The sequence below is a fragment of the Acomys minous genome (assembly GCF_964271855.1).
Source record: "Acomys minous genome assembly, chromosome: 13".
Lineage (NCBI taxonomy): Eukaryota > Metazoa > Chordata > Mammalia > Rodentia > Muridae > Acomys > Acomys minous.
The window spans coordinates 48,902,566-48,916,392 of record NC_140495.1 but is presented as its reverse complement, the minus strand read 5'-3'; the positions used below and the strand labels follow the sequence as shown (position 1 = coordinate 48,916,392).

At 37.4% G+C, this 13,827-nt stretch overlaps 1 pseudogene across 1 annotated transcript in view; it reads left to right on the top strand.

Annotated features, from left to right (window-relative positions):
- Positions 1 to 11,492, top strand: part of LOC311581037 (protein disulfide-isomerase TMX3-like) — a 33,616-nt pseudogene extending 22,124 nt beyond the window's left edge. The window contains exons 11-16 of the transcript XR_014783544.1: positions 246 to 303; positions 452 to 505; positions 2,483 to 2,539; positions 5,294 to 5,423; positions 6,949 to 7,017; positions 8,554 to 11,492. The product of XR_014783544.1 is annotated as a protein disulfide-isomerase TMX3-like (transcript). The remainder of the gene's footprint in view (positions 1 to 245; positions 304 to 451; positions 506 to 2,482; positions 2,540 to 5,293; positions 5,424 to 6,948; positions 7,018 to 8,553) is intronic.
- Positions 11,493 to 13,827: the final 2,335 nt, after the last annotated feature.

Below are 13,827 nucleotides of genomic sequence, written 5' to 3'. Positions count from 1 at the left end.
AGAAATGTATCATTTGAAGTTGACTAATTTACTGGTCTGGGCTGCAAATATGTTGGCTTAATTTTATGTAATGTGTAAATAATGATTGGCAAGTGAGAATTCTACCACTGAACCACCAATGCGTAAATGATGATTGGAATCTAGAAACATAGTCTGGTATCAGAAGTAATATTTGACAAGTATGGGTTATGTGAGTTATGTCTTTCTCAATTCAAGGAAATGAAAGATACTATTCTTAATTTCAGGAAAGCTTGTGGCTATTGCAGTCATTGATGAGGAAAACACATCACTTGAGCATACCAAGTATAGTTGCTTTGAAACAGATTTAAGCTTCAAATGCCATGCCAGCTTTGTGTAGTCTACATAGAGTGTCTTGCAACAGATGTTGTAATGGGATAGTTAAACCTTTTAATTGAAGAGGTGACATATTTATGTATTTATTCTTCTACAGATTAAAGTCAATTGTTCAAGAAGTTGCTAGAGATTTCAGAGACCACTTCCATAGGTATGTGCATGTTTTCTGAAAAGTTGACTTTGTTTGAAAGTTTGTCACTGTTTAATTCGGTTTATCAGTGAAGTAAATTAAAAGTAGTTAAGATCCCTAATCTCAAAAATTTAAGGCTGGCATCTTAGATGCTCTAAGGTCTAAATGCATGGGCTCTGACACAGCACTAAGTGGAAAATTCCACACCTGCCTTCCCATGATAGTGGTTAGAACACAAAGTCATGTTAAAGAATTGTGATACTTCCTTCATGGTATGTGTATAAGGTGTATATGAGGAGGGAAAAATGAGTTCTGTATTTTTTTTAATTCACTTTATATCCTGTCATAGCCCCATCCCTCCTCTCCTCACAGGCCCACGCTCCCTCTCCCTCCTCCCTCCCCCATCCCCTCTTCCTCAAAAAAGGGGAGCCTCCTTCCCTTCTATCCCAGCTCATCAAATCACATCAGGACTAAGTGTGTCTTCTTCCCCTGTGGCCTGCTAAGGTTGTCCCACCAGGGGGAAATGATCAAACAACAGCCAACAGAGTCCATGTCAGAGAGAGCCCCCACTCCTCTTACTAGTGGACCCACAGAAAGCCTGAGCTGCCCATCAGCTACGTCTGTGTAGGGAGAGATGTGCAGGGATAAAGTTAGAGCAGAGATTGAAGGAATGTCCAACCAGTGCTTGGCTCAACCTAAGACCCACCCATGGGAAAGAGCCAGCCCTGACACTATTAAAGATATTCTTATCTAAAGATTTGCTTGCAGGCAGGAGCATAGTTGTCTTCTGAGAGGCTCCACCCAGTAGCAGTTAGAAACAGTCGCAGCCAAACACAAGGCAATGTACAGGAATTCTTGTGGAAAAGGGGGAAGGGGAAAAGGACCTGGAGGTGACAGGAGCACCCCAAGAAGACCAACAGAGCCAACTGACAGCGCCAGCCTGGAGACTGAAGCACCAACCAAAGACTCTGCATGAGTTCTGTACTGAACATTTGGGTCCCTGCCCTAGGGAGCTCATTGTACGCAAATCCAAACCATGAAAACTCAGAAATGTCAAACACTTCTGGGCCCCAGCATTTCAGATAAGAGAGATCATATCTCATACTTTGAAAGGTAAATCAAGAATTAATTGACCTGGAGCTTCCAGTCAGCATGAGGACATATCTATGCCACATCTTAAAAGTTGGAGAAGCTGCTGCACCCAGTCATTTATAATTCATCCCATTCCTACTTCCTGAGAGTGTTTGACACATGTTTTATGGTAGAAAAATAGTCACATAAATTTGCAAATTTGAAACAATTTAAATGAACACTCACATGCCAGGAAAGTGATTGTAAAAAAAAAAAACTCAAAATACTAATGAAATGTAAAAAGTTACTTAGGAATAAGAATTTTTGCTGTATTTCATTTTTTTATGTTTGTTGCTGCTACCAAAACAGCAAGAGAAACCTCGAGGATTCATTATTTTCTTTGTATAAAATCTACTAAAAGTTCATTGTGCAATTCTCATGGTACATGGTAGCTGACCTCTTCTGAGTGATCCTATTTCACAGTAAATCCGCTTTTTTATTTTCTTTTTTGGTTTTTTGAGACAAGGTTTCTCTGTGTAATGGTCCTCGCTATGTGCAACTCTCCTTGTAGACCAGGCTTGCTTTGAACTCACAGAGATCCACCTGCCTCTGCCTCCCTGAGTGCTAGGATTAAAGGCGTGTGCCACCACACCTGGCTCACTTTCTTTAAATGTATTTTACTTGCAGCACATTTCATTCCCTGTCTTTTAAACATGTATAGTGAGGTGAAATGTCCAGTTTGTTGGTTGTGTATTTGCTTATCAAAACTGAGTTGAAAACACTCTGGTGTAAATGTCAGGGGTTCCATGTTCAGTGTTGGAAGTTTATGTGCTTACAAGTTCTAGTTTGTGGTGTGTACCTTTTTTCTCTTAATCCAATATTGTGCTCTTTCTCTTCTTTCTCTTTGTTGTTGCTTGTGTCTTACAGAGATTTTCAGTTTGGCCATATGGATGGAAATGACTATATAAACACCTTGCTGATGGAGTAAGTAAAGTATTGATGGTTTTTCCACTTTGATATTACTAATTTTGAGAGATGGAGAGCGACTTAATTAGCTGGAAAAAACATACCAAAAAGCACTTTCTGTCATTTTCTGATGCTGACATCCCCCCAATAAATGTCTGATTTTATTTTATAAATCCTGTATTTTGAATTTATTAAGATTTAATTTTATTCTTTACTATAAAGATTGTCTCCTACTTCAACATAATAACATTTTCAAATCATTCTATAATAGGTAAATTTATAGTTTTTATAATACATATTTTAATAAGTTATTGTGGGCTGGTAAGGTTGTTCACTGAGTAGAGCCACTTCCTCATAGGCCTGACAACTTGAGTTTGATCCCCATATGCCACAAGGTGTCAGAAGAGGCCCAATCCTGAGAGTTGTCTGACTTCCACATGCAATAATCGAAGATGCTTGAAGTAATTGACAGTATTTTTTCTTTGTTCTTTTTTTTTCTTAATTTTCTTTACATCCCATTTCAATCCACTGCTCAGTGGAGCCTCTCAGAGGACAGCGATGCTAGGCTTCTGTCTGCAAACATAGCAGAATATTGTTAATAGTGTCAGGGGTTGGCTCTCTCCCATGGGGTGGTACGAGGCTGTAGTTGGACTTTCCTTCAGTGTCTGCTCTGTCTTTATCCCTGCACATCTTGTAGGCAGGGTAAATTTGGGGTCGAAGTTTTTATGGGTGGGCTGGTGCTCCCATCCCTCCACTATGAGTCCTATCTAGTTAGAGGGTATTCTTTAAATTTTAAAATTTCACGCCAGGTGTGGTAGTCGGAGGCAGAGGCAGGTGGATCGCTGTGAGTTCAAAGCCCGCCTGGTCTACAAAGTAAGTCCAAGCTACATAGAGAAACCATCTTGAGAAAATAAATAAATAAATAAATAAATAAAATTTCACTGACAGATTCATGCAAGTGTAGAATAAATTTTAGATATTTTTAACCATCTTTCCCTCCCTTTCTCCCCCACATCTTTCTCTGAAACACTTCTGCCCAATAAGTCTGAGTTGTTTGCATAAGTGTGTGATAGGTTATTGGTAACTTCACTGAAGAAAATTATAACCTCCTGACCCGAAAGCTACTAACTACCAGTAATCACACAGGAAGAGACAGGACCTCGGAGGCCCCTTCCTTGTGCATGATGAAATGCTGACAGACCCAGTCTCATGCAGGGCTTACACAGAGAACCACATGTTCAGTGAGTTCATAGTTGCAGCAGCTGTGTTATGTACAGCACTCATCTTTTTGCAGCACAACTCCCCATTCTTTAGAGTTTATGTTTTTTTCTCATTTCCACTTCCATCCCTCTTCCACATTGTTTCCCAAATGGCACTAAAGTTTTAATAATGTTAAAAAAAAGAAAAAGAAAAAGAAAGGAAAACAATTGTTTATAAATTTCCTATTGCTCATAGAACAATTATTGTGTATAGAAGTTGTAAAGTTGATCTTGTATAAACCTAAGAGGAAAGATATCCTCTATAACCCTATAATGGAAATTCATTTTTTTTCAGTATATGATAGGGACTTTGATAAGACCATTTAAGTTGATAGATTCATTTTTTAAATGTTTGCAGCATTCCGCAGCACTTTTGCTCCAATAACTAACATCATAATCCACGATGATAGTATCTAGCAGTAGGTAAGCATTTAATTCGTAGTTTAGTCAGTTGTAAGATCTTAGCTCAAATTACAGTCACAACATCATAGTCAGCTTAAGTTGTTAGGTTTGAAGGGTGTGTTTTAGTTTTTTTGTCTTTGAGGGAAACGTTTTAAAGGAGGTAAAATTTATTTTGGTATGTAAGTCTCAGTCAGTGTTGGTGGGTTCTACTGCTTTCAGTCTGAATGAGGCAGATCATCGTGGCAGCAGGAATTGTACGGCTGATACTCCTCACCTTAGGTGACTAAGAAGTAAAAGTAGAGGAAGAGAAAAGGAAGCAGGAGAAACCTTCAGTGTCATGTTACCAGTGACTTGATAGATCTAGCCAGCTTAACTGTAGAAGACTCCTCTGCCTACAAAGATGATGTCACCAGCTGGGGGCCTTCACACACGAGCCTTTCCAGGCCATTTCATATTCAAGCCATGACAGCAGGGCTTAAGTGCCAAGGTGTGACCTGCCTGGTGAATGTTTAAGTACATTGGAAAATATATGTGTCCTCTTGTTGGGTAGAGTGACAGGAGACTACAGAGAATTCACAATAGTGTTTATTTAACATGTATGTTTACTCAGTGTATACAAGGAACCATTCTGAAGGGTTAGCTTGAATTTTCTCATGTAATTGTGTAGCAAGTTAGGTACTATTGGTTTCCATATTTTATAAGAAAAAAGCTTTACATGTAAGAAGCTTAAGTTCTTGACTAACATGCTGCAGTGTTAAGAGAAAGCTCCAGATTCAAACAGTGTGGTTCCAGAGACCACTCTCTTGCCTGTTGGGGTTTCTGAGTACCATCTGAGGTAGAGTTAAATGTTATTAGTATTCTGTATAGTACTGTGCAGAAATGTATACTTTGCACAGCACTTTTAATCACTTAGGTGTTGGTTTTTAGAATATTTTCATGCAATCTTGATTAATGGTAAAGTTTATACAAACTTTGAAAGCTTCCTGTAAACCACAGAGGTAAAGATATTAAAAATCTCTTTTCTTCTCTAACTATAGCTACTTAGATGTAATTGAGCGCTAGAGTATTTATTATTGCTGTGCTTAATATAAATTTTTATTTTTTTTTCTAGTGAGTTGACAGTCCCAACCATAGTTGTACTGAATACTTCTAACCAACAGTACGTTTTGCTAGATCGACATATTAAGGATGCCAGTGACATGGTCCAGTTCATTAACAGCATTTTGGATGGTACAGTACCAGTAAGTGTTTCAGATCCATTTCAGAGGGATGAAGGGAAAGAGGCACAAGAGAAACTAGCAGTTCTTTACCTTAGATCCTGAAAAGAATAGGTATTCATTGCTTGGAGGGAAGAGGGAATCAGCTTCCACCCACTGCTTTCTCCTGCCTCATTCAGTCAGCCTATTAGAGCCTCACAGGGGCAAATGTCCCTCAAAGAGTTATTTGGGACACTGTTGCCTATCACAGTGATGGGGAAAGTATTCTTGGCCTCTAGAGCTGGTAGAGATATTAGGAGGTTTGTGACCCGGAATAATGCTTTTTTAGAGAATTTTCCTGGCATGACCCTTTGGAGTCAGTTGAATTAAGGACAACTGAATTAAGTTAGCCAGACTATGAAAACCAGTTTTTTAAACCATCAAGAAATGTATTGAGGGGCTGGAGAGATGGCTCAGTGGGTAAGAGCACCACCTGCTCTTCCAAAGGTCCTGAGTTCAATTCCCAGCAATCACATGGTGGCTCACAGCCATCCATAATGTAGTGTGATGTGATGCCCTCTTCTGGCCTGAAGGTGTACATGCAGACAGAACACTGTATACATAATAAATAAATAAATCTTAAAAAAAAAAAAAGAAAGAAAGAAAAGAAATGTATTGAGAACCAGAGCTCCAGCAAAGAGTTCTAAAAATAATCATGTGAAAGAATTGTCATAAAGACTATGTGATCTTATTTTTTCCTTTTTCTATTCTTTTTGTTACTGTAATTCTTATTGTAGTATTTCTCAAACTAGGCTGCAACTCATTGAACAGTCGTGAAAACATATCTTAATTCAGTAATTTTAAAAAAAGTCAGAATGAGTCTTTGTTGCTTCAGTGATAATTTAATTATTGTTTTGTTTTTTACATGTTTTTTTTTTCAGTTTTACACAGACTTTGGGAAGCTCCCTGAGTCACATAGTAGCAATATGTTACTGTGTTGAAGTGTTGTTTTGATTGAAAGAAACTGACTTATAGTAGTGAGAGCCCTTTTGTTTGTGAGTTAGTGAAACCTGACCAGACTCTTGTAACAGATATGTCATTGGTCCTATAGCTTAGCAATTCAAAGAATGGTCCAGACTTCTGGGGTAGCTAGATGCCAAGGTTTGATATCCCCAGGAACTTTTCTCTGCACTCATCTCAGCACTATCTGTTGAGCTCCATCTGCATGAGGATGTTCCTACTTAGTAAGAAAGTCTTTGGCCACACTGTAGCTAAGCAGCCAGAGAAACTCAGAGCTTGTGCAAGCCTAGGGAGGGTGGGCCACCTTCCAGCAAGCCACAAGGATTATAAGTAAAGGAAGAATGAATTGTTTAGAGTACGTTAACGTGATAAGTAGGAATATATATATTTAACATGAATATATAAGTGGTATAAATATTTAACATGATTTTTGGGGGCTAGGGTATAATATTTTTGAATCAATATTTTTACTTCTAGCTATATTTTTATGTATGTAACATAACGAACTACTAATATGTGTATAACTTGTCTTATTCTTATTAAATTAAAGGCCCAAGGAGGTGATAGCATTTTGCAGAGATTGAAAAGAATAGTATTTGATGCCAAATCTACAATTGTGGTAAGTTCTGGCAGTTAATTTAGTGTCTTCAATAACTGAAAATTTTGGCATTGTCAGTCTGCTCTCTGTTTCTTTCAACTTGCCTTCTTTCTTTAATACTTTATTTCTTTATATGGCAGGCTTAAATTGTAGAATTAAAATGTGAATTAATTCTCTAACAGTTCATTTGTTCATCCCAACTGTCTTGCTCCATGCCACTTTTCATTTGTTGAGGCAAAGGCAACCATGAAAATGTGGCCTTATTGGTAAGGAATAAATTTGGGTAATCTGAATTATCCATACATAACATCCTTCTGTTTATCACTATCCTGTTTCCACCTAAATGGTTTGTCCTCTTTGTATTTTGTCTGACAGCTGCCCTCACTTTCACTCAGGACCACACATCCTCTCAACAGTCTTCAGTCCACTACACAGTGTCACAACAGCCATCAGTTCTGAGCACTTCCTTTCCCTTTTCCAGTGATACTCACCAGAAGACCTCACCCATCTGAAGTACTTTCCTTACTGGCTTTTAAATATTGCTGAGGCTTTCTAGGGCTAGAGTCAGTAGTCATACATTGTCGTGTTCTGCTTCTTTCTCACTCATCCTCAAATTTCCACCTCTTATTCTGTGAATCAACCAAAATTACCTTTTGTTCTCTGTATTCTTTTAGAGTAACAGACCCAACCCATGAAATAAATCTTAGTGGTAAAACCAATTCACTAACTGAGGAAATAGCACATAACATAAGAGGAAGTAGTAAATTAATAAAGCTTTACTAACAACCAGATGACTCAGATATTAGAATGTCATGTGAAGAGAGTATGTATAGGGCTATAAATAGATGGCTCTGTAGTTAAGAGCTGGTACTTTTTACAAAGGACCTAAGTTCAGTTCCCAGCTCAGAACCTCCCATGACTCCAGCTACAGGAGATCTGATACCTCTGGCCTCCAGGCACCTACACACACAGACACACACACATAAATCTTTAAGTATGTGTGTGTGTGTATGAGCATGAATATTAACTCTTTACCAGAAAGAACCCACAAGCAACTTCCTAGAGTTTACCACATAGATAATAATCATCTAAGAGATATTTATAGGCGATAAGAGAAAAAGAAGGGTCTTGATAATCAGGCTATTTGATTGCTTATCCTGTTGCCTGTAGCCATTTCTGCACACATGCACACTTACATGTGCATATATGAGCATAGAATTTTTGTTTATGGAGTCTTTTTGTTTGTTTTTGTTTTTCGAGTCAAGATTTCACTTGTAGTCCTCGCTGTCCTGGACTCCTCTTTGTAGACCTGGCTGGCCTCGAACTCACAGAGATCCACCTGCCTCTGCCTCCTGAGTGTTGGGATTAAAGATGTGAACCACCACATCTGGCTTTATTTATTGAGCCTTTAACATGGTAGATACTGCTCAGGTATTGACAGTTATTCATTGCAACTGAGTTCAGTAACAGTGAGAGAAAAGTTGTGTGGCTTTAAATTTACATCATGTTTTTTATGTCAGAATTCCATTGAAGTGCAACTGAATTCTCTCCCCACAGTCTATATTCAAGAGCTCTCCACTTATGGGCTGCTTTCTCTTTGGCCTGCCGCTGGGTGTCATCAGTATCATGTGCTATGGAATCTATACAGCTGACACAGATGGAGGCTATATAGAAGAGCGATATGAAGTGTCCAAAAGCGAAATGGAAAACCAAGAACAGATAGAAGAGAACAAAGAGCAGGAGTCCAGCAGTGGAGGGTCTCTAGTGCCTGCGGTGCAAGAGCCCAAGGATGTATTAGAAAAGAAGAAAGATTGAGACTTCACAGAAAGAAAATATTTGATAAGATTTCAAATTATTAAAGAGTATTTATTGAATTTAGATATTTAATCATGATCTATTTACAGAAGAGAACATGTTCTTTGTATTTTGCTAACAACTGCATGAATTAAAGTAATCCTTCCATAAATGGAAGCTGTTTGGAGCAAAGAGATGAAGAGTTTGTCCAGAACAAAGTCAAATCGTTCTGTCAACTATTGTTCAGATGCCCAGTGTCTGTACACCTGTCTATGTGTATGTTCTATGGCAAAGTTAAGAAACTTTGGCAGGATTTTAACTTGACCATTAAGGTGGAAGATGTGTGTTTTGCAAAGAGAAATAATACTTTCACCTACTATACCAATTCTCCTATATTTTGGATAAAGTTTATATAAACAGATGAAATCTTTAAAATTTAGACATTTTAAGAGAAACTGGTAATTTTTCCATCTATCAAACTTAAAGTTCTAAGTTTAAAAGTAGTGATTTTATATATAGCATAATGATTTTATTTTACTAGTTGTTTTTAAAGGAGAAATGTTACTTTTTTACTTAAACTCCATTGCATTATTACGATACGGGCATATGGTACCATGAAGTAGGAGAAGGATCTTGTAATTGACCTTTACAAAATGACCAAGATATGTGTGGAGTGGGGGCTGAAGCTGTGCTGTTTAGCAGAGCACACTGTCCACTACTGCAGGAAAGAGAGGCCATCTCACTTTTAGCCAAAGCAGCCTGGTATTTTGTTTTGTTTCATTTTTATTTTATAGCTTGATATTACTTACAATATTTCTATTAATTAAGAATGTTTTCATAAGAAATACAAATTACATTTTATGATATGTAAACTAATAATTTAAAATTTACTGCCACACCTCTATTGTGGGAGACTATAATATATCAGTGATACAATCAACATGTTAAACTCAGATATCATGGATAGAGAGAGTTCTCTTCTCTAGCCCCTCACCTTTGCCTCCATGACAGTCACGACCTCTCATGTTTTATCAGAATGCAGTCATGCCTAACAGTAGGTATTTTGTGATAATATGTTTACTACAGATCAGTTTGTTAATTTTGAGGCCTTCGTTTTAGCTAATTTCTGATTTTTTATTAGGTAATGTTTAGATTCTGTTCTTTGACTACTTTAGGGTTTGTTAAAAGGATCCGCTGTGCATTTACAGACATCGTGTGTAGTTCCAACAGTGACATTTCTTGGGGCTTCTGCTTTGGTTGCCAGGGGAGCTTCTGATCTCAGATGCAATACTAATCAGCACTGAACTTAAACATGTGTGTCTGGAGCTAGGGAATTGCTAATCATAGTCTGTGTCCAAGTGTTCCTTTTCATAGTCAAAAGCATCCATTTTTAACATTTAATCATCATTAACTTTACTGATAATGTTATAAATATGTAGTCACAGGGAATTTTTAGGAAATAAAAGAATATTCTCTAATGGAAACTGGAGATACGCACTGTTAAAAGTTACTGTGAGCTGTGCATGGTGGCGCACGCCTTTAATCCCAGCACTTGGGCGGCAGAGGGAGGAGGATCGCTGAGTTCGGAGCCAGCCTGGTCTACAAAGGAGTCCAGCACAGCCAAGGCTACACAGAGAAACCCTGACTCAAAAAAAAGTTACTGTGAAAAGTAAGCTCCTCCAAAGAATAAAGATGATTCTTTAGGAAGGTTCATGGTAGTGGGCCCAATGGTCAAGCCTTTTTATAGGAGAAAAGACCTGAAGTGCATAGAGATTCCTCATTTATGATCCTGTATGGTAAGGAAAGAGACAAGGGAAGTCCCACCAGTATATTTTAGTATTGTTCATCACTGTCAACTGTGTATGTATTTTGTCTTGTCAATCATCCCTTGTAAATAAGTTCTTAGTAAGAAAAAAAGAATAACTAAAGCACAGCTTTGCATCAATGAACAGAAGTGCAAAGATAATTCTTTGTTTTCGGCAATATTTTTCTTTACAAATGAGTCCTTTGGTTCTCTGCTGCAAAACAACTTTATACTGATCCTCATAGTCTATTTATACTTTTAAAATGTGCATCGGATAAAACAAAATGTGTATGTGGATTGTAAGTCAAGTTTTTTGTATTAAACTCTTTTTTACTTGTTTATTCTTAAGGACATTTTTATTTGCATTGTCAGGTTGCTCACATAAAAACAAAACAAAACTAAAATTTGTTCATTCATGTGCTTTTCTCTTGAGTGTGTTATCATTCTGAATACTGTTTGCTTATCAGGAGAACATACTTTAGAATCAAGGCACCCCTCTTCATAATCTAGTAAATGATTGATACTCTAATTCCCATGGCTAAAAACCAACAACAGAATCCTTTCAGGAAAGTGGGATTCTGCCTTTTTTTTTTTCATGTGTAAAGATCTGATTTCTGAAATTCAAAATCGTAGCTTATTGGTGCTCAACAACATTTAAGAGTATTTCAGAGAATGTGCATGTTTAGCCCAGCAACCCCAGCACCTCTGCCCTGAAATTCCTCTTTGTTGTGTTTACCAATATTTTGTAGTTTCTATTGTTTGAAATTTGTTTGAGATTTACTAGGTCTAGAGGTTTTGATTTCTTCCTTACTCAGAGGACTTTTGGAACCTGGTTTAGAACTCATGTAAAAGATGCCAAATGAGTAAAAGTAATGGAAAAGTCTCTTGAAGAGCTGAAGCAATTGTGTGTGTTGTTTGTTTTTACCCAGTTTTATTGCTCATGATGTTTCTAATATTTTGACTTGGTAGCTCTTTATTTTAAGAAAATAATATTTTCCAGCACTCGGAGGCAGAGTCAGGCCAATGTAAGTTCAAGGTCAGCCTGATCTTCGGAGTGAGGCTACACAAAGAAACCCTATTTTGAGGGAGAAAAGAAAAGTAATAATATTTTCATCAGTTTTTCATGATGAGATGAACGGGGGGAGGGGAGAAACCACTCACCTATTCTTACACAGAAATTGTTAAGTGTGGACTATTAAGACTTAAGTGGCAGGACTGAATTTGCCATTTTATTTTTATAAATATATATTTTTTCTGAATGTGCCTGAGCCCCAAGAATGAGAAAAAACAATAATTAATTGTAGAAATAATACACTTTCTAGTTTGGACTAAGCTATAAAGGTTTTTGAAAGTGTATTACTGTTAACTTGTCGAATTGTGATACTCTGCCTTATGGCATCAATTGGAAACCTTTGTTTTTCTAAAATAAAGTAACTAAAAACATCATTGCGTAACTGCTACCTTTAATACGTGTTTTTCAGAAGTTTGCCATTTGACTAGTTGTCTAAACAAAATAAGCTATAACTAATATTCCATACAATACTTTCATTTTAATAAGACATAGCTTATTAATAATCACAGAAATTTTAGATTTAAGCAGGCTTAGAAGAGAATTATATCCAAAACCCCAACACCCCTTTATCTACTTTTAATTTTATAAAACCTAATTTCTACAAAATTCAAAGTTAAAACTGGTGAACTTTGAATTAATAAATTAACGATTCTGAATACCATACTGTCCTGACCTCTCATTTTTATTATCAATGAACAGGCAATTTAAAGCATTGGAGGGGTGGCTATTTGTGTTTGATTTTTTTTTCAACATTAAGTAAAGCACATACATTATGAGTACATAAGTTTTACACAAATGTTAATTTTAAATTCCTGACATCAGATATGTTTTCATGAGGTGTTGAGACCAAGAATAACTGAGCTCAAAATATGAATTTGAACTTGATTTGCAGCTAATGAGCAGAAACAGACAGCTCAGCTATGTGTGAAGGAGGTGCCCTGTGTTATAAGTGGGTGGGGCACCATCTGTACTGGAGTTTGCTCCACCCTTGTGAAGTTAGAAAAGCCAGTTAACCTTTCCCACTTCTGAATTACCTGTGTCTTGAGGATAATGCTGCCTATCTGTGGATTTTTTAAAGTTAGAAGACCCCATGACTGACACAGCCACAATTCATTAATTGAGGATTACTGTTTAAATTTAATTGACTTCTCATTTAGAATTCTATCATTGACCTCAAGGAGAGGAAGGATCTAATAACAAATATTTAAGTTTAGTTACCTATGAAAATCCACTGGAACCAGGCGGTGGTGGCGCACACCTTTAATCCCAGCACTTGGGAGGCAGTTGGAGGCCAGCCTGGTCTACAAAGCGAGTCCAAGACAGCCAAGACTACACAGAGAAACCCTGTCTCGAAAAACGAAAAAAAGAAAATCCACTGGGTTTTGTGCTTTTTAAATGAAAGTGATCACACACAAGGAAATGTAACCTGCCAGTGATTAATATTTATGAATATTTTATTTAAAGTTCTGTATGATTTAGACAATTAGATGCAGATATGTCACCATAGGTGGAGTCTGAGGTTTCAGAAGGTGCCTGTGGATCATGATGCAGATCTCAGGTTCTCCAGCACCATGCCTACCTGACACATACTCCCTTTTGGTGATGATGGTATCTTTGGAAGCTGTAAGCAAACCCCTGACTAAATGCTTCCTAAGTTGACTTGGGTGTATTGTTTTATTACAGTAAATGATAGCCCTAAGATAGTTTTCTTGTGCCTTTATCTAGGAGAATACTCTGGACAGGTGAGTTGGGGAAGTGGGTTGAGAACAGAGCTGATTTCCACACTGGAGTACAAGCAATTGGTGTGCATATGTAACTTGATATTTGAATGACTTTAGAAGAAAACTTGCTAAAATGACATTTTTCTGCCTTTGTGGAATAGTAGGAAAATAGTTTGCTATGCTGGAATGGAAAGAAATATGTAATCTAAATTGGACTGGGGATGAATGTTCTAAGTGGGAGCTGGAGACATCTCTCCCTAGTTAAGAGCATTAGGAACATACTAGGAACATACATAGTTCCAGAATATCCAGGTTCAATTCTCAACACTTACATGGTTGCTCACAATGTTCTGTAACTCCAGTTCTAGAGGATCTGATACCCTTTTCTGGTTTCTGCAGGTGCTACACAAACATGGTACACAAAGACACGTGTTAGTAGG